The following is an 18,860-nucleotide window of genomic DNA, read 5'->3' as shown; positions in this document are numbered from 1 at the left end:
CGCCCCAATGTGTTGTTCCATGTATGCCTTCTAGCATTTTCTTGGCAAGGGGTTTATTCAACATTTGCCTCCCATCTGCTAATCTCTTCCCTTCATTATCTCTCTTGGCTCCTATTTTAAGGAGTTTTTCCTCTTCTGTCCCACTGAATAGGGGGACATTATGCATTTCTCTCATGGGGGTTAATACCATTATTAGTCCTTTTGTCCCTGATTCAGTTGCATTTTTAGCTTCTAAATCGGCTAAATTGTTCCCATGCGTCTCTTGCATTATCCTTTTTTGTTGCCCGTTAACATATACCATGTCCAGGTTTCAAGCAAATTTGGGGAAGAATCCCCCAAAGGAGCTCTGGTGGGAGAAGCAGATCCAATTGGCCCCTCCCCTCAACTGATCTGGGAGGAAAAAATACCTCCTTGGAGAAAGGTGGAAAAAAACCTGTTTATTAAACAATAAAACCAAAACAATATCAAACAATGAGACCCCTTGCCACTCTAAAAGAGATGACAAACTGAGAAAACCCCGGGTTGAAGCTCAGCTCACTCAGTCTCTGATCAGTCCCTCCAGTGCTGGAATTGTCGCAGGCCAGGCCTGGCCCGATGGGCCTTAGCTGCAGCTGCCGGTGCTCTGCTGGTGTTCAGACCAGAGCAGTTTCAAGAGGTCTACAGAAAAGGAAAAAAAAAAAACAGTCCAGGGAACTTCTTAGACTCAACTAGAACTAACACAAACTAAAAAGCAAAATAAGAGCTCTGTCCCGCTGTCTGTCTGTGGAAAACACAGTTCAGGAGAGGAATGTGGAGTGAGTGCAGTGTCTGAAAACAAACTGCGTGCTTCTTCTCTCCCCCCTTCACTCTCTGGAACACTCTTAAAGGTACAGAACTTATTATTTAACATAAACAGAATGAGACAATTGGGGATAAAAGCATCATATAGTCAACCCAGGAGTGAAAGCTACCACCTTAAGAAACCCAAAAGATTTTCCTCCAGGCGGACACCAGCAGTAGCATTATGCCAATGTTTTCCACCCCTTTTCTGTGTCTTTTAAGAGTTCCTCAGTGCCCAGCAGGAATGAAATGACCTGTAATAATGTGATTTGAGGGCTCTGTGTTGTTCGTTGCCACATGAGTGTTCATGACAAGCTGAACACCCCACTCGTGGCTCTGTCGAGTCAAATTCATCCCAATTCTGCGCAAACAGCAGCCCCGAGATGCTGAGAAAAGTAGGCACAAGAGTGGGTGGGTGTGCATGCACACACCCAGGGGCTGACTGCTGTGTGGGCAGATGGTTTTGCACTGTTGTAAATCTTCACTCTCTCGAGCTGAAAGACTATTTCAAATATAGATCTTAAATGAAAATATGTATCAAAAAATAAAATTGTCCAAAAATACATGTGCATTAAATTTCATGCATATTATATATTATATATTATATATTATATATTATATATTATATATTATATATTATATATTATATATTATATATTATATATTATATATTATATATTATATATTATATATTATATATTATATATTATGAATAATATAATATAATATAATATAATATAATATAATATAATATAATATAATATAATAATGAATATATGAGATCATTTTTGAAGCCATTGCTTGTGGGGGATATTAGATGATCTCCTAGTTTCTGCTACTGCTGATCCTAGCTGCAACTCCCTGTCAGTTCTTCCAGGTCACTTCACACAAAGGGATTCCATCATTTCAGTGCCTGTGAGAGCTTGGCACTGAAATGCCAAGTTGATTCCCAGCTCTCCAGCCTCCTTCTGGATTTTGGGGCATCTCAGCACTTGTGTCCATGGCCCTTCCTTCATCCCCAGCCTGCAGCAGTCACAGTCGCTGCTGCCTCCCCCTTGCTGCAGCTCATTTGCCAAAGTGCTGCCAAAGGCAGCAGAGCTGGCTCAGGATCCCTGCTGGCTTCTGGTCTCTGGGATGAGCTTCAGGGGGACACTTGGAGCACTTTCCTAAAGAGATGCCTGTGGGATGAGGGATTTGTCCTCCCCGGGTGGCTCCTGCTTGGATTCTGTGCTCAGTGGAGCCCCAGAGTTTTCTCAGCAGCCTTGGCAGCGAGTTCTGAGCCAACGTGGGGCTCTGCTGCCAGCCCAAATCTGTGCTGCCCCTGCCCAGCCTGAGTGCAGGTGGGGCATGTGCTGGGCATGGCCTGAGATTTGTGTGGCCAAAATCCTCCAGCATTTACATCTGCCCATGGCCTTGGGTAGCACAAATCTAGACTTACTTCAGCTGAAACATTACAATTATTGCAGATAGTTACACCCGCGCTACTAATGTATAAATACACAAACATTAACTTATGTTTAAAAATGAAATTTATTTTAAATTGCAACAGCTGTGTTGCAATTTAAAATACAACACAGAAATATCAATTTATGCTTAAAATCTAATTTATTCTGAGTATTGTGCTATGTAAATATATACAGAAATCAACTTCAGTGAAAAAAAAATTACTTTATTGCAGCACTCTGCAACAACTCACTGTACACAAATATTGAAGTTCCTGAAGTTTAACAATTAAATTTGTTACATATTACTGCAACCGCGCAGCCCATATACAAATACAGAAACATCAATATCCCTCTCTAAAGAATCTCAGATCCAGAACTAAATAAATAGAATTTTAGAACTATACAACTCCATACATAATAAATAGAAGTAAATACATATATAGGCATAACAATATAGAGATGTAAACATGCATCACATATTTCATGACATATAACATGACAATATAATACAAACATAACAAACCTGTCTATGAATACATAAATATCAGTGGACCAATAAAACAATCCATACATCCCCAGCAATAGAAATGCACAGCTACAGAGCTGTACAAGTATGTAAACAGATGAATATACACGCATCAATATAACAATATACATACATAATATCCCTATACAAATATCAGTCAGTATATGTAAATATCCCTATACTTGTAACTATCCAAATCTAACTACACATCCATGAACAGCGCTAGATCAGGAGGGGTTGCAGCCGCCGATGTTCCCAGGCTCTCGCTCGGGCTCCTCCTCCCGTGCAGAGCAGCTCTCCTGGGCAGGGACAGCAGATGGGACAGCCAGCAAGCAAAGGGAACACTGAGTGAGTGTGGGCACGTTTCCCTTGGCAGCAGCTGCACTTCCATCAGGGAAGAGGAAATGTCAGAGCCTCCCCAGGGGGTCAGAAGGAAAAGCAGCCGAGCGGGCCAGGCTGTGGTGAGCTGTTCACTTCTTTCTGGCATCCCAGTTGCTCTGAGGGAACTCCCTCATGTCACGTTATTGAACGACCTCTGCACTTATCAAGAGTGTGGCCCCCAAATCAGTCAGCATTTATGTCTCCAGCTGCTTGCACCAATGACAGGGAATGTCCTCTAATAGTGCTGGGGCTCAAAGTTACCTTGCACAGGTCATCTGACAGGGCCTTGTTCTTTCTGTGCTTCCCGTATTTCTCCTTAACTTCCACCTGGAATTTTTACAGCATTTCTTTTTCTTTCCCCTTGATCAGTGCAGAAATGCGTGTTTCTCTTCCAAGTTTCAGTTTGTTCAGTGATCCTGTCAAGCCTTTTCTCAGAAGCTTTTACCATGGAATTGAGTGTTAATTTCAGGAATTTTGGTGATTTTCTGTGAGATTTATGCAAGTGTCCTGTTCATTGGGCACCATTTAGGAAGGTACAAAAAAGAACAAGGATGTTCTGTATGTCAGTTCACTAGTGGAATATTCATGGATAGATAGAGTGATTAGCTGAATTTTACATTTACTCCTAACCTGAAAGTGCAACAGGTAATTTGGGGAGAAATTAAAGCCCAATTTCTCCTTCTACCAGCCTGTATTTAAATGTAAAGTAAATAGAGCAGGGTGAGAATGTCAGTGTTCAGTTCCTGAAGTGCCTTATTAAGGTGTTCTTAAAGTAATGGAGATAAAAGCTGGGTGGGCATTCCTAATTTCCGGACACTCATTGTCAATTTCATTGACTCTGAAAACAGCAGAGATGTGCACATCATACCTTATCAATCCATTTGGGGATGTTTTAGGTTCAGATTCTCTGAGGCTTTAGGTTTTAGCTCTCTAGACAATGCTTCCAGCAATCTAAATAGCTTTCAGAAATTAAACATTTTCCTTTTTTCCTCAGTCCTTGTCACTCGTACACCAGAGACCTTCAGTGAATGGATTCCGCTCCAATCCATCTCCAAGCTGAATCTCCCAGCTGTGTTCACACTGGTGGTTTGTGTGTCTGTTCTGCACGGTGCAATTTTAAAATTTTCGTTCCTTATTATCTCTGCCCTTCCTTTTCTGTTTTAGCTTGCAAATGCATGCGGATGTATCAGAAATGATACATCTAATTTCTGATGCATCAGTTCCTGTCTAGCAATTTCATTTTATCCTATTCTGATGTTATGCTAGCCTTATATGTTTTATTCTAAGTGGACTCCTGTTTTCTTGCACGTGGAAGTTTTACAATGCAGTGCTCTCATTCACCTGCTTTCATGAAACCCTTCATTAACATTAGCACAAGTAACTGTGTGATTCCCTTCTGCTTTGTAGAAGATTTGGGAAACTCAAGTCCTGCTCAGATACAGAAAAACACACGTGGTGCTTGGAAATTCCCCTAAGAGCTTAAGTAAATGGTAAACAACTGCAGATTATTCATTTCACAGAAACTGGGAGAAAAGACATTGCAAATATTGAGGAATGTAGTGCAATAGTGATGGCCATCCCTCAGTTATCCAGAGAGACTCATGTCACTTGCAAAATTCCCTCTTTTCCAAAGGTTTTCATTTGCTTTGGCTGTATTTCGTATGGCTGCAGGTCACATTTACCTTGATTTAAGGAAGTATCTTTGCAGGTTATCTTGGTGGTATATCTTGCTAATTCTGCCCTTGGAGGAATTACACAGTTCTGCAGTCCTTATTACACGCCCTGTTCTAAAAGACTTTGATATTGTTTTCCCTCTCTCTGTGTTTTCACACTTGTTCAACAGGGTTTGCTTTCTAAGAATATTAATCACAATATCCCAAAGGATTAAAAAATGCTTAGGTATTTTTCCCTAAGTTTTTACTAATGAAAGATAATAATAAAAAACTGTATGCATGCTGGATGTAAAATACAATCAGAAAAAAACTTGAGAGTTCTCCCAAAAACCTTAAGAAAAAACCCCATGTAATCTATAAAATCCAGAGTATTCATCTACAGTATACAAAAATGGGCATGTTTTAGAAGAGAAAATTTGTGCAACGGTTCTGCATAGAATTCTGTGCTTTCAAGCTTTTTGCCCTTCAGGGGCAGTGCCATTCTCTGAACTGTAATGCTCTGAGCATGTTCTGCTCACCATGGCAGCTTTCTGCTCTCCCCTGGTACAGATCATCCTCCCAGCAAAGGGGGAGTGCAGCCACCACAACTCACAGCACCTTCCCACACAGCAAGAACCTGAAGGGGAGAGAGATGGCTTTCACCAGCTGCTGCGGGTTCTGATAGTGCCACCTCAGCAGCTGAAAGCCTGAATTTCTGTGTTTCAGTGTGTTAGTTTATTGAGCCAAATGTTCTGTTATACAGTGGTATGCTCAAGTGTTCCCCGAGTTATTACAGTTAGTCTCTCCCCTATGTTACGCCCTCCTACCCAAGTGTCCCTCAAGGAATCCCCTCCCTCCTCACCAGATTTTTCCCTGTCTGTCAAGACAACCCAGCCCCTTTGGCCCATCCATCAGCCCAAACCCTACTCTTTGTTCCAGAAAGTTCCCTGTCCCTCACCCTAAGATCCAATCCCTATCCCAGTGCTCTCTCTTCTCCTTGTTCTGATTTGTTGTAGCCCTCAAAACCACACCCCAAGAGTCACTTATTGGTTACTATATGGTGTCCACCCCCTGTTTTGAAAAATTTTAAAAACCCGTGCACGGGGTGCTGGGGGTTTTTTCAACATCTGTTCCCTTTGGGAATTCTCACGTGCAGAACCTTCCCCTTTCTTCTCCTGATGATTTTGCTGCACTTTACACCACAGAAGAGCCTCCTCTGCTTCCTTCACTTGGCCCTCCAGGGGTCTCTACTGCTGGGCATTTGGCCTAGAGGTTCTGGCTCAAGCAAAACCCCAACCTAGCCAGTTCCCTACTCTTGCCATTGTCCCTGGAGCATCACAGAGCTAGCCAGGGCTGCGGAGGGCAGTGACAGTGATCCATGCCCTGGCATGCCACAGCCCCCAGAGCCACACCTGCCAGGCTACAAGCCCCCAGCCCTGGTCCCTACTGCGGCCTCAGGGGCTCCTGGGCATCCTCACCCTGGGTGCAAAGGCAGCCTCAGGAGCCCCCAGGGCACTCTGGATCCAGGCTGCAGACACCCTAAAGCCAGCACTGAAAGGGACATGGATGGGGACTGCAGCTGGATCTTCCAGTGCTCACCACTCCTGACTACTCTATAAGTGAGCCCAAAGCTCATGTGCAGCACCTTGAGCACATTGGCCCTGCTCGTCCCTCCTGGAACGTGGTGTTCTCACATCCTACACCAGCCCTTTGCAGGGAGTGACCAGCTCCCAGCTGCTCTGCTACCCTGGCCTTACTTTCTCTTTGCCAGCAATGAACTTAACAGATACACTCCTGAGAAACATAGCACAACATTTGCTTCTCAGGAGCTCTTTGGCAAAAAAACTCCACTATTCCCTAGTTTCTGCACAGAGAAGGAGGTCCTGACAAAGCATAAGGCACAAGCAGGGCTCTGGCATACGAATTCCTGAGCCACAGGATTCCACCCATTGTTGTTCCTCGCTGCTTTGCTGATATTTTAGAGCCAGTTCTGGACAGGGGCTGCTGCTGACAGGGTAGGAAAATTTGGAGAAAAAAAGGTGTAGGAGACAACCAAAAAAAAACAAGGGGGGGAAACCCTTAGAAATACAGAGCATAACAGAAGTGCTTTGAGATTGTTCAATAGAAAATGCCACCAGCAGTGAGCAGAGCCCGAGGTTGCTCACTGCCACCCCAGGGGCTCCTCAGTCCCCTGTTGGTTTGTGTCTGATGCAGCCCTGCCTGGAAAGGGCTCCAAGCTCTGGTGCTCCCACTTGCTCCAGGCTACATTCTTAGCAGCACTGAAAGAAGAGGTGAAGCAAAGAGCCATTTTCTGGCCTGCCTGCAAACTCTTCTCCTTCAGTGCCACTGCCAGAGATCATCCCTCTGTCAGCTTGGCACTGTGCCTGCTGCATCCTTGTCCCTGTCCCTTGCATCAGCTCCTGCACATCATCACCACTCGCTGTCTCGCATCGTGAACAGAGAGAGCTGTGTCAGAAGAGCAAGGAGTGTATTTTCTTGGCCTTTCTAACAGACACAAGAAGCATGAGTCCAAATAACTTTGATGTTTGTTCCTGCCCTCTTTTTCGCTAAGTCTTTTCTGCTTTAATGCAAAAGCCTCTTTTCCTACATGGATGGAATGATCTGGAATTGGCAGTTGCCTCAGGCTGTCAGGCACCATTGGAGTTCTCTCTTGTCTCGGATGAGGATTTGGTGAATTTTCCATTGGTCCCTTGGTGGTGTCACCATGGGCTGAGCTCAGCAGCCGACCCTGCTGTCCCCAGGGGATGCACTGGGACGCCAAGCCCCTCAGGGCTGGGATTCGGGGGAGGGCGGGCTCGGAGCGCCCGGAGCTTGGGCCCGTGAGGAGCTGCTGCTGGCGCTGGATGTGCTCAGCCCGCTGTGCCGAGCAGCCGCGGCCATGGAGACACAGGCGGGAGCTGTGGCCGAGGCCGGCAGGCGGCCCGGGCCGGCTCGCAGCTGCGAGGACGCCGGCAGCCTGTGCCCTGAGGCCGGGGCCGTGGCGGGCGATTTGCGGGCAGGGCTTTTCCGAGCCGGCCGCAATGTGCTGCCTCCCGTGTGGGCCCGGCTGCGGCAGAGGCAGGCGGGAGCGCGGCGGGGCCGGCAGCGGCGGGCAGAGGCCGCAGAGAGCAGCAGCCCGGCCGGCCCGCTGCGGAGCGGCACGGAGCTGCCGGGCAGCCCTCGGCCGTGTCTGTGCGCACAGGGCAGGAGCAGAGCCCGCAGCAGAGGCAGGAGCCGCGGCAGGAGCCGGCCATAGCGGCAGTTCGCCGTGCCCAGGGCCGCAGCCGTAGCTCTCCCCTGCCGGCCACAGCAGCCGCTCGCCTCCGAGGCTCCGGCGCTTCCCGAAGACGAGGGGCCCGGCCCCCAGCACGCCCTGGAGCCCCGCAGCGAGAGGAGCCGCCGGCGCCGCAAAGGGCAGCGCAGAGGGCGCAGGGTGAGGAGGAGGACATGAGGCTCGCTCTGGGCCGCGCTGGGGCAGCTCTGCTCTCTCGGCCTTCACCTTGAGCCCTTTGCTTCTTTTCCATGAGCCCTGATCGCCGTCCTTGGCCAAGGGCCCCCGCAGCCCTTTGCAGGGCTGCAGGAAAAGCTGCCTCAGTCACAGAATCACGGAAGCACTGGCTTAGAAGACAGACACTTTAAAATTATCGAGTCCAACCTATGGCCTAATACCTCAACTAAAGCACGGCACCGAGTGCCACATCCAGTCATGTTTTAAAGGCTTGCAGGGATGGTGAGTCCACCAGCTCCCTGGAGAAGTCTGTCCCAGGAAGAACCAAGATGACACTGGGGCCTTCTACTCCCTTGTGCTTGGAGCTCTGGAAATTTGTCTTTCTGCTTAGGCAAAGGCCATGGAAGAGGACTGGGAAAAGTAGTCACAAATCAAGTAGCCTACAGAACTATAAATTGATGTGCAAGGAATACAGAAAAGGTAGAAAAGAAAAAAAGGCAAAACCCAAATGGCATCAGCAAAGTCTTGGGCATGAACACATAGCTGCAAAAAGGGTTTTCCCAGCCCTATTTCTTTGTATTTCTGGGAACCAGAGGAATCCTGCTTGAGCCTCTGGGGAGATGGGTTTGGGAGGTAAAAGTTCATTTCTTTTTTCTCCTTGGGGCAGCTCCTGGTGCTAGCATCAGCTGAGCATCTCTCCAGGCTGATGCCTGTTCTGATTGTTGCAGCAAAACAACTGATGGCAGACAGAAGACACTGATGCTTGCAGAGACGTGACTTTTTCCAGTGCCAGCTGGGAGTGGGAGTCAGAAGAAAAACTCCCAAAAGCACAACTCCATTGGAAGATTGCCTTCCTTTTCATTGCGTAAAGAAGCTCTAGATCCACTTGTGAATTGTCAGTTGTTTGTTAAGGACGGGAAGTTCACTTTCATGATTTTTTTTCATGTGCTTTGGAAGTGGATGAGGCTCTTGTTCATTCACAAACTCCAGACCAAAGTGCCTTTGGAAGATGGCCCACGTGGCAGTTTTCTCCCAGCCATGGTACTTGTGGATATAAGAAAGCAAGGGCAATAGTACTTGCAGCCAAAACCCAGCAAAGCTTGGCTCAGTCAAAACATCTGGAGGAGATAGAGGCTTCCAGCTGTTCCTAGAAATCAGCAGAGTTCCAGCCAAATGGTTGTGTAAGCAGTAAGTGCAGTCTCTTTGCCTGGATCAGGGCCTTGCTCAGCTGAAGAAGCAGAAAGATCAGCAAGGAGCTCCCAAAGGCCCATCACATCATTTTGATTTTGCTCATCTTGTGTAAGTTTGCAACTAAACATGTGTTTACAGTTGAGCTAATGAGAGAAACACATAAGTAAATAGAGGCTTTATGGTGGGGCCATGACATTCCACAAGAGGAAGCACTGGTGTGCATTTCATTGGACCTCTCTAAATCCTATAAAAGTATTGTAGCCCTGATTTAAAATAGGCCGATATGAACCAAAAATGGCTTATGGGGTTTTTTTTTAAGAGTGAGAAAAACTACCCAAAAGGTGTTGTTTTGTTACATTTTAGAATATACTACCTGAAAATTACCAACTGCAATAAATCAAGAGTTTAAAATGGCGTGTTTAGGTATATGAATAATTAAAACCACAAAAATGTGCAGATATGAATGCATGTTTTCATAAAAATCATGAAATTCTAGACAAAAAAATACATGCCCTGAACTACAATACAAAGGCAGGTAGAAGTGTACTTGAACGATCTCTTTTTAGATTCCTGGAGTTTTTCCTTGTGAAGAGGAGCTAGGGTATTGCTGAAGAAAAGTGGCACCAGCAGGAGGGGGCAGCGAGCCGTGCTCCGTGCAGAGGCTGCCAGGGGCTGCCCGAAGAGTGCCCTGCTGCAGCCAGAGCCTTCCTGGCCTGGGGCCCGGGAGCAAAGGGCCAGGGCAGCCACCTCCTCCCCGTCCTGACCCTGCCACCGCTCCCTGCTGCTGCTGCTGCTGCTGCTGCTGCTGAGGGAAAGAGACTCTCCTAAGGCCCCATGAACAAATGCACTTACACAGCCCTGGGGATGCCAGTGAAGGAAACCATGTGTCACATAATGCATGTGTGACCAGAGTCACCAAACACCACCTTAAACATGGAATTGTTGCACTTCTCTAGGACAGGCAGAAATTTAAAGAATTTACTGGGAACTTGAGGGCAGAAGAGGCCAGAAGAGGAAAACAACTCTGAGGGAAAAAACCCCACAATATCTGGAGGGGAAAACATCTCCAGCTGCTCAGAATTTGTCAAGGGAACATGTCTCTAATCCTCTCCTGAAAGGGATGCTTTTGATGAGCTTTGCTCCTCCAATGGCCTTGGACCAGAATCAGGAAGCTGCAGTTATGTAAATGTTAGATAGATAGATAGATAGACAGATCTCATTTCTGAAATCTCTCTTTACTGTCCTGTCTGCTGCTGCACACATCAGAACTTGGTAGCCAGTGCCCTGCTCAACTACAATCCTGAGATTGCTCTCCTGTTGCTTCAGTAACCCACACTCTTGGGGAATCTGGAGCATGTAGATCCTTATGGAATGCAATCAGACCCAGAGCATTGCTGGGAACTGCACTCTTTGTGCATCTGTGCTTGGGCAAGTTCTTCTCTTGGACTCGACCACACTGATGGTGCTGAAGTGGCTGGAGTCAGAAATGCAGCCCAGCCCCTTCCAGCTCCTGTGATATCTGAGCACCAGTTGGAATGCAAGGGCATTGATCTCCTGCTCAGTTCCCAAACACAACACACTTTGATTCCCTGGGCTGCAAAAAGGCACGAGCACTACTAAGCTCAGAGTGATCTCTAAGGCCATACTGGCTGGCCTGGAATCACAACAGCTCCTTGTGCACCAAGGTCCCTGCACAGAATGATGTGTTCTCATGCAAAAACTGTATTCTCCGGAAGTGACACCTTGGAAATTAAAATTCTAGCAGACCCAGTCCCAGTGCTATAAAAGGGCAGAAAATAATGATGAAAAGAGCCTTAGTTGGGAGAAAAAGTAAATGAATAAGCCTCTTCCTCCAACCAAACAAAAAAAAAACTCAAGGAAAAGAGGGGGTAAAGTCGTTTCCAAAAGTGGCTCAAATATTTGGATGCACTGAGGAGATGCTGAAGGTCCCTCACAAGGCTTCTGTTTTCCAGGCTAAATCTCCCTCAGCACCTCCTCTCTGGCCTTGTGCTGCACCCCTTGCCCAGCTCCCCTGTCCTTCTGTGCCCACACTGCAGCCCCTCCATGACTTTCTGCTTCCCAGGGCCCACAGCTGCACACAGCACTCCAGCTGTGGCCGCAGCGCTGCCCAGCACAGGCCACGCTCACTGCCCTGCTCCTGCTGCCCCACTGCTGCTGGCACAGCCACTGTGCCCTTGGCCTTCTTGGCCCCCTGGCCCCACGCTGCCTCATCTGCAGCTGCTCACGGCCGCCAGCCCTGCGTCCTTTTGGCCCACGCAGCTCCCCAGCCACAAAGGTGCACATTGCACTTCAGATCCAGCAGGCAGCATTGCAAGATGGCCTTCCTCTTCCAAGCAACACAAGACAGCAGTCAAGGACTTGCAGCTTCACCCCCAGTCTGTCCTCCAATGCACTTACAAAAGCTGCAGACATCAGTGCAAAATGGATCAGCAGAAACTTGCGCCTTTATGTTGTTTGCAGCTTCTCAAAAGCCAAAAGGTAGTTGGATCAACAGTGACTCTACAAGTGAAGAACAACTCAAGAAAACTGCAGAACACTTCCACAAGCCAAAGACACCTTTCCAAAAAGGGAAAATAAACCAACAAAGCTTTTTGACCCTCCAGCACTACTACATGTGCCCTGGCCGTAACACCGCAGAAGCCCAGAGATGGAGCTTCCTTGAGCCAACCAGGCAGAAGCTGAGCTGGAGCCCCCAGCTCTGCACTGCCCCAACAGGACAGGTCAAAGGCCAATTTCTAGCTGTCACTGCCTGCAGGAAATGGCTATGTCCTGCAGGACTCCAGCACTCAGCATCCTTGGCCAGACACAGCAAGTGCTGGCTGCTCAGAAAACTTGCACCTCTGCCTTGCACTAAAGTCAGCATCCCCCACAACAGGCACTTACTCTCTTGGAATGATGAGCAGGCCGTGGTGCAACCATGGCTGGACAAAGGCGGTGGTCGTCTTTCTCATTTTCCTCCTCTCTGGCTTCTTCTGCAATAGCAGAGAGAGCCAGGGGAAAGACGGCTCTTGCTCTTGTCCCCTGTGGCAAGAGAGAATCATAGGGGACAGGCTTTTACCTGGTGCTTATAACCCCATTTCTTCTTGCATCTACAGCCATATCTTCTAAGGAGAGTTCATCTACATTGTTAACAATGGCATTCTATGTCACTCCAATCTCTACCTATGTGCAAAAAGAGTCAAATAGTAGATTGAGAAGGAAACACCATATACAGCAAAAAGAGCAGGAGCAAGATGGTGAATCATTATAGCGCTGCTCTGCAAGTTTGCAGGATGTGCTGCAACACCAGAATAAACAAGGCTTTTGTAAGTGTGCAAGTACCCACCAAAAAATGCTTCAAGCTCGAGGATGCTCCTGCACTGAGCAAGGCCTAGGGCTGCTCTGACACTCAGGCCTTCCATGCACCAAGGCAACCTTCTGATGTCACTACGACAGGGTGGCAACCATGCCCTGACATCACAAAGCAAACGCTCCATGTTGGTCAGTGAATTTATGCACAGCAATAACCAGCCTTTCCTACTGCAAACACAAAAGAGCCTGGGAAGTTCTTCTCTGTCACAAGCAGCACAAATTCCCCTCATGGGCCAAACCCTGTTTTTCAAGGGATCCAAGAGTAACTCCAAGAGTGCCCCAAGCACCCACAGCCTGTACCCCAGCTGAGCACTCAGATGGGACAAAAGCAAAGGAAACCAGACCAAGAAAATGGCCAAAAGCATTGCCCACCTGAGAAATGACCCACCCTTTAACATTTGAAAGATTTAGTAAACCCTTAGAAAGGCCTGAATAAGGAAAGATTGCAACACTGGGAATCTCCATGACTAGCACCCACATGCTCATCTACAAAAGGGATGCTCTGCCTTTTTTTACCCTTAGCCCCTCCCAATGTTTTGTCAGTCAACTCTTTCTCTGCTGTCCATTGGTGGAGATTATTTTCTTGTATCTTGACTGGAGGTCAGGTGTTGTTACACCCTGCCTGCTGGTCACAAGCCAGCCCTCCCCAAATTCCCTGATTACCAAGGCTATTACAAGGGGGACAGGAAAGAGGGCTATGGGAGGACATATTACAATAACAGCACTTTACATTTGAACATAGTATCTATCCACATAATAGCTATCTCTTAATTGTGAGAGCCAGCTGTTACATTACTCACCTATAATGCACAGAACCAAGAGAGAAGGCACTGTTGGCATAACAGCTGAAATCCTTCCTAACAAATCTCCCCACATTTTTGCACATTTATTGGACATGGCCAGGACTCCTGTGGATGTACATCTCTGCGTTTCTTTCACTTTGGAAGAAGTCAAACTGGCAACTTGTGGGGAAACCAAGGGCTTTGTGGGGGCTGCATTGCTCTGCACACACCCAGGCCACCCGTGGCACAGAGCTTTGGTGCCTAAAAGGATAAACTAGCTGGAAAAGGTGTCATTTTGACCTTTCTTACCTGGTAACAGAAGTTGCCAAACTGAAAGTTTCCAAGCAGGGCCTGATCCATGCTGCCAGCTCTGGGTTAGAAAGGAGGCATTACTTTATTTCAGTGCTGGGAGCACAGGGAGTAACTTCCCTTAGCCCTGCACATCCAGCAATCTCACCTACCAGTTTTTATCCAGGGAACTAAGACATATTCAATACTTTGCTGAAACTCATAGGCTAAACATTACCTCAAATTTATTGACATATTTCAATCACTTCTCAGAATTTGCTGACATAGAATAGGAGTGTCCTGTAGGTCCCTGCTGGTCGTTGACACAGGTTCAGAAGGAGATCCATGCACAAAAGAACCTAAGACACAACTGAGCTTGCAAATTTATGCCATTAGTTGCAGTAGCAAATAATACATACCAACCCCTGGATTCCCAAAAATCCGTTGAGCAGAAAAAGGAGATGGAGTGTGGTGCTCGGCAGCAGGGGCAGGTAGCAGGTAGGCAGTGCACTTCCAGGACATCCCCTGGATCAAAACACTGTGCATCTCATCCTTCTCACCCTTCCATCTCAGAACCAGGCCTTGTATCTCCTGCTCAGGAGTGGAATTTTCCCAGTTACAGCATTGGCTCACACATGGCTGGCTGTGAGATGATGGCTCAGGATGACTCCATGACTCTCTGCCACCAAGGGCTCCATTATGCATTGTTCCCCTTTCAGAGCTTGATTGCCCACCGATTGACCAAAACATTGTTTTTCTTTCAAGGATCAAACTCCCACCTGTTAAACAAGACATTTTTCTTCATTGTCTTGTCAACCTGCTCAAACATGGATCAAATACGGCAGGGCTTCTGGCACGACTCTGGTTCCTGACTCAGTCATTTGGGAAATACTCCCATTCCTCAAATTCTTCTTTGGTGTTCAAGAGCCTCATAAAAATGCTTTCTTCCCTTTGAATGCATTCCAGCTACCTTCTTAGCAGGAGCACTCTCCTTATTCTCAAGGCCAAGATAGCCACTTGCACACAGTAAGCACTGCAGTGGGGGAATACAGGCTTCAGCACTCCTGTTAAAGCTAAAGGAATTCAAAAGACTATGCCCTGTTTGTTAGACTTAATGCCTCTCCTTCCTATTCTGAGAATCAAACACAAGTGTTTCATCAATACACCCTGCAAGTGCTCTTGCTGAGTGAAGCCACATTGCTGTGTCAATAAAGCAGCTGGGACTCAGTTTCTTCATGCAGGGAAAGCCAATTCTTTATTCACATAACTCATTTTTATACTGTTTTCACAGACTCGTGTTCATCTTCAACTGGCTGGTACTTTCCTTGCCACACAATTTATTGCTTAGAAGATTTATTAGTGTGTACATGTTAAGACTCTCTCTTTTTAAGACACACTCTTACTCGGGTGATTACATTTTACTTTCATGGATGCTCATGGGACTGATTTCTTGTTTATTAGAGATGCAAACTGTTTTCTTAGCACAATAGCTTGTTGTGCTAACTGCACTCATGACTATTCCCATGGGAAGTTAGTTGGCTGCATGTAGAAGGCGCAACAGGCTAGCTGGGAATTTACCATAGCAAAGCCTGATTTTATAAGGCCTTTCTTTTCTAATAAACCTACCTGTGTGCAACACATTATGACTTTCTTTCAGAAGCTAATGAAGAAAACACAAATTGCCTACTGAAACCCTTCTGCCCCCTTCCAAATCAGTTCACCCCTCAAGCACATCCCCGATGTGCCTCTCTCCCAGCAGCTCAGAGTTGCATTGCACAGCGCTTGCTGTGCACCAGAGAGCACAAAGCAGGCTGGCCTGGTGGGCCTGAATATTTCTGCCAAACACTCTGCATCTCACACCTTTGCTCTGGCTCAGTGCAGAACTGCAGGATTGCAGGCGCTTCCTCCCAGAGCTGCGTGAGGCACTGGCTCCTGCAGATGGGCCCTGCCAAGCTGTCCCTGCCTCACGCTGGCCTCGCTTCCCTGGCACAAGTGCCGGACCTGAAGGAGCTGCCCCGTGCTCCAGCCTGCCGAGCAGCCCGGCTCCCTGCCCCGGTGCCCAGAGTGCTGCACACACTGCTGGCCTTTGCCAGGAGTTGCAGGGCAGCCGGCAGAAGAGGAGGGATCCTCAGCCAGCCCAGCGGCCCACGGCTGCCCTTGGCCTTTCTCTGCTCCTGGGCACACTCCAGACAGCCAATGCCTCCAGGCCGGGCTGTGCCCAGCACAGCTGCGCTTCCCCTCGGCAGCAGCCAGCTGCCACCTGGGCTCTGAGAGCGGAGGATTCGCCCGCTCCCAGCAAGAGGCACCCAGGGCCCGGCTGCTGTCTCTTGCAGCTCCAAGGGCCTCCTTCCAGCCCTCCTCTGCTGGGGCTCAGGCTGCTCCGGCCTCTGCCGGGGCTCTGCTGGGGCTCCAGCCCGGGCAAGGCCGGGCCCGCTCTCACCTCACAGGCGCTGACAGCTCTGCACCACAGGAGACCTTCCCGAGCACCCTCTCTGATCTTTCTGCTTTCTCACTTGAGCAAGGCTCTCCTCCAGCCAAAGAGATTATTGCATTTAGGGATAGAAATCCAAGTAGCAGGAACCCCAATGTTCTTGAATCACAGCTCAATGCCTGAACCTGCACAGGATGTCTTGGCTGCCTCACTCCTCCTTTGGTTTTCCCGCAAATGCCATTGCCCTTTCTGCCTCAACTAGAAATACCACAGCTGTGCCAAAACCAGCCAGTGGGTGGTGTTCCAAAGGCAGTGTGGTCTGGAGAGGATGAATGAAAAAGAGCCTTCCTCACTTGTGAAACCATACAAAAGAAGCCATAGGTGTGACTTAGCACCAATAAAAAACAGCTGGTAATTCAGAAGGAAATGTCGAATTTTCTGAAGGGGTCAGAAGGAGAAGAATCTTCCAAATGAGTGGATGTTTCAGAAACTTTATTTAATTACAGCCCTAATCTATAATCCTATGGTACAAAACTCTTCCATCAACCCTACTCTACAATCCTACTCTAAATTGGTAACAGAGATAACATCTTGACATGATTGTTATGTTCTTGTCTCCTAGGGTTAGGGTTAAGCTTTGGGTTTGGGTTAGCATTTAAGGTTAGGGTTAGGGTTTAGGGTTAGGGTTCTTCTTCACTGAGTTGATGAGTGGTGCCAGGATGAATGCTGGCTTGGCTGAAGTTTTGTAGATGTTTGTAGAGCACTTATCAATGCCACAGTGTCATGGTTTGACACTGGCGCAATGGCAGTGCCGTCATGAAAATACCTTTCTTCTGTGAGATGTGACTAGGAATAAGCAACGCAGGCTCTCACTTAGAAATAAAGAAAACTTTATTAACTAAACTACAACTCTAAATAACAAGAAACACACAGGAAAAATGAAAACTTTCTAAAAACTTTTCCTCCTCTCCCCGCTAAATTCCAATACATCTATCTCCCAGATCAGCAACTCTTAGTCTATCACCACTTTTTAGATAATAAATTCTCAATTCATCAAGAGGAGAGGAGTCTTTCTTGTGCTATAGGTTTCTTTTGGAAACACTGTTGAAACTTCGTGTGTTCTCATGTCACTCGTGGCACCGCTTGGAGTACATCTGCTGTCGTGACTTCCTCTTACTATGCTTAGCGCTCCCACCACTGCACATGGACTAGAATTGCATCTAGGGTTGTCTTTTCAAGGATGCTTTGTCTCGCTCCAAAAAGAGCACAGTCTCACCTTTGGGACACCTGTCTCCCCAAAATTTCACCCCCTGGGGCCGAGGGGTACCAACACTGAACCCTCTTGGCTCTGAGCCATTGCCTCCCCCTGGATGCAGTCTCTGTGTCACAAGCAACTTGGTTCTGTCTATGGCTATAACAAGAAGAGTTCAGCTAAGCCACTCCATCATCTCTTCCCACTTCAGATTTTTCTCTCTTCTGCATCTTTCACTTGCCCAGACCTTCACACTTGCACATTTCCTTCTTCCATTTAATCTCTATCTCTCTTTTAGGAAAGGTTAATGTTCTGCAACGTTTTCATTGTCCAAAAAAGGGTTAAAAACTCGGGCTCCGACCACCCGAAGATTCTCACAACAGGGCCGGACACCTTATTGCTGCACGCCTCCTTCTCTGCTGCCGGGCTGTGCTGCCAGCACATGATGTCAAATTTCAAGGTGGCATAAGCTCGCACTCTCTCTTTCTGTTGGGGGGAAGATGCTTCCTGGTGCTTCTCCCATCCTTCCATGCCAGGGCCTCTTCACCTCCCACCTCTGTCCAAAGCCCAGCCTACCTCACCCGGCCATATGGCTGCCCCTCTCCCACCCAACAGCAGCAGCTGGACAGAGGAGAAATCCGAACTCTTTCCCGGATGAAAACCAAGAGAACTTCCCATGGGAGTTTTCTGGTTTTTAACCCCTGTGTTTGCAGAGGTGTAGGCATTGTCCCCAGTGGCCACACCAGTTGCCAATATTAAAATCCGAACACCTATTGGTGACCACAGCATATCCCTGAAAGCCTACTTCCTCTCAAACCACTACGCACAGCCAGCTCTGTGATGTCACAACCCCCTCAGTGATGTCACCAAATCCTCTCTGTGATGTCATACTGCCATTCTGTAATGTCACAGCACACACTTTGACCTCACAGCCAGCTCTATGATGTCACACAGCCTGCACTGACCTGTCAGAGAATCCCCTCTATGATGGTGTAGCTGCTCAATGACCTCACACAACAAACTCTGTGATGTCATAGTCCAATCTGTGACCTCACACAACCCACTCTGTGCTGTCACACAGGTCCTTACTGACATCACAGCTGCTCTGTGGCTCTATGACACACCCACAGAGGAGCTGCTGTGACACAGCCCCCTCTGGGACATGCCACAGCCCCTGCCAGTGCTGAGCCCCTGTAAGCTCTGTGTGTGCCCTGCTGGTGTCCCTGAAGGGCCCTGGCAGTGCCCCAGCCCTGCTGGGCTGTGCACAGGAGCT

The 18,860-nt window shown here is 47.8% G+C and overlaps 1 pseudogene; it reads left to right on the top strand.

Annotated features, from left to right (window-relative positions):
• Positions 1 to 18,860, top strand: part of LOC141727900 (uncharacterized) — a 34,287-nt pseudogene that overhangs the window by 870 nt on the left and 14,557 nt on the right.

The sequence above is a fragment of the Zonotrichia albicollis genome, unplaced genomic scaffold (genome assembly GCF_047830755.1).
Source record: "Zonotrichia albicollis isolate bZonAlb1 unplaced genomic scaffold, bZonAlb1.hap1 Scaffold_257, whole genome shotgun sequence".
NCBI lineage: Eukaryota > Metazoa > Chordata > Aves > Passeriformes > Passerellidae > Zonotrichia > Zonotrichia albicollis.
This window is presented reverse-complemented; position numbering and strand designations above follow the sequence as displayed.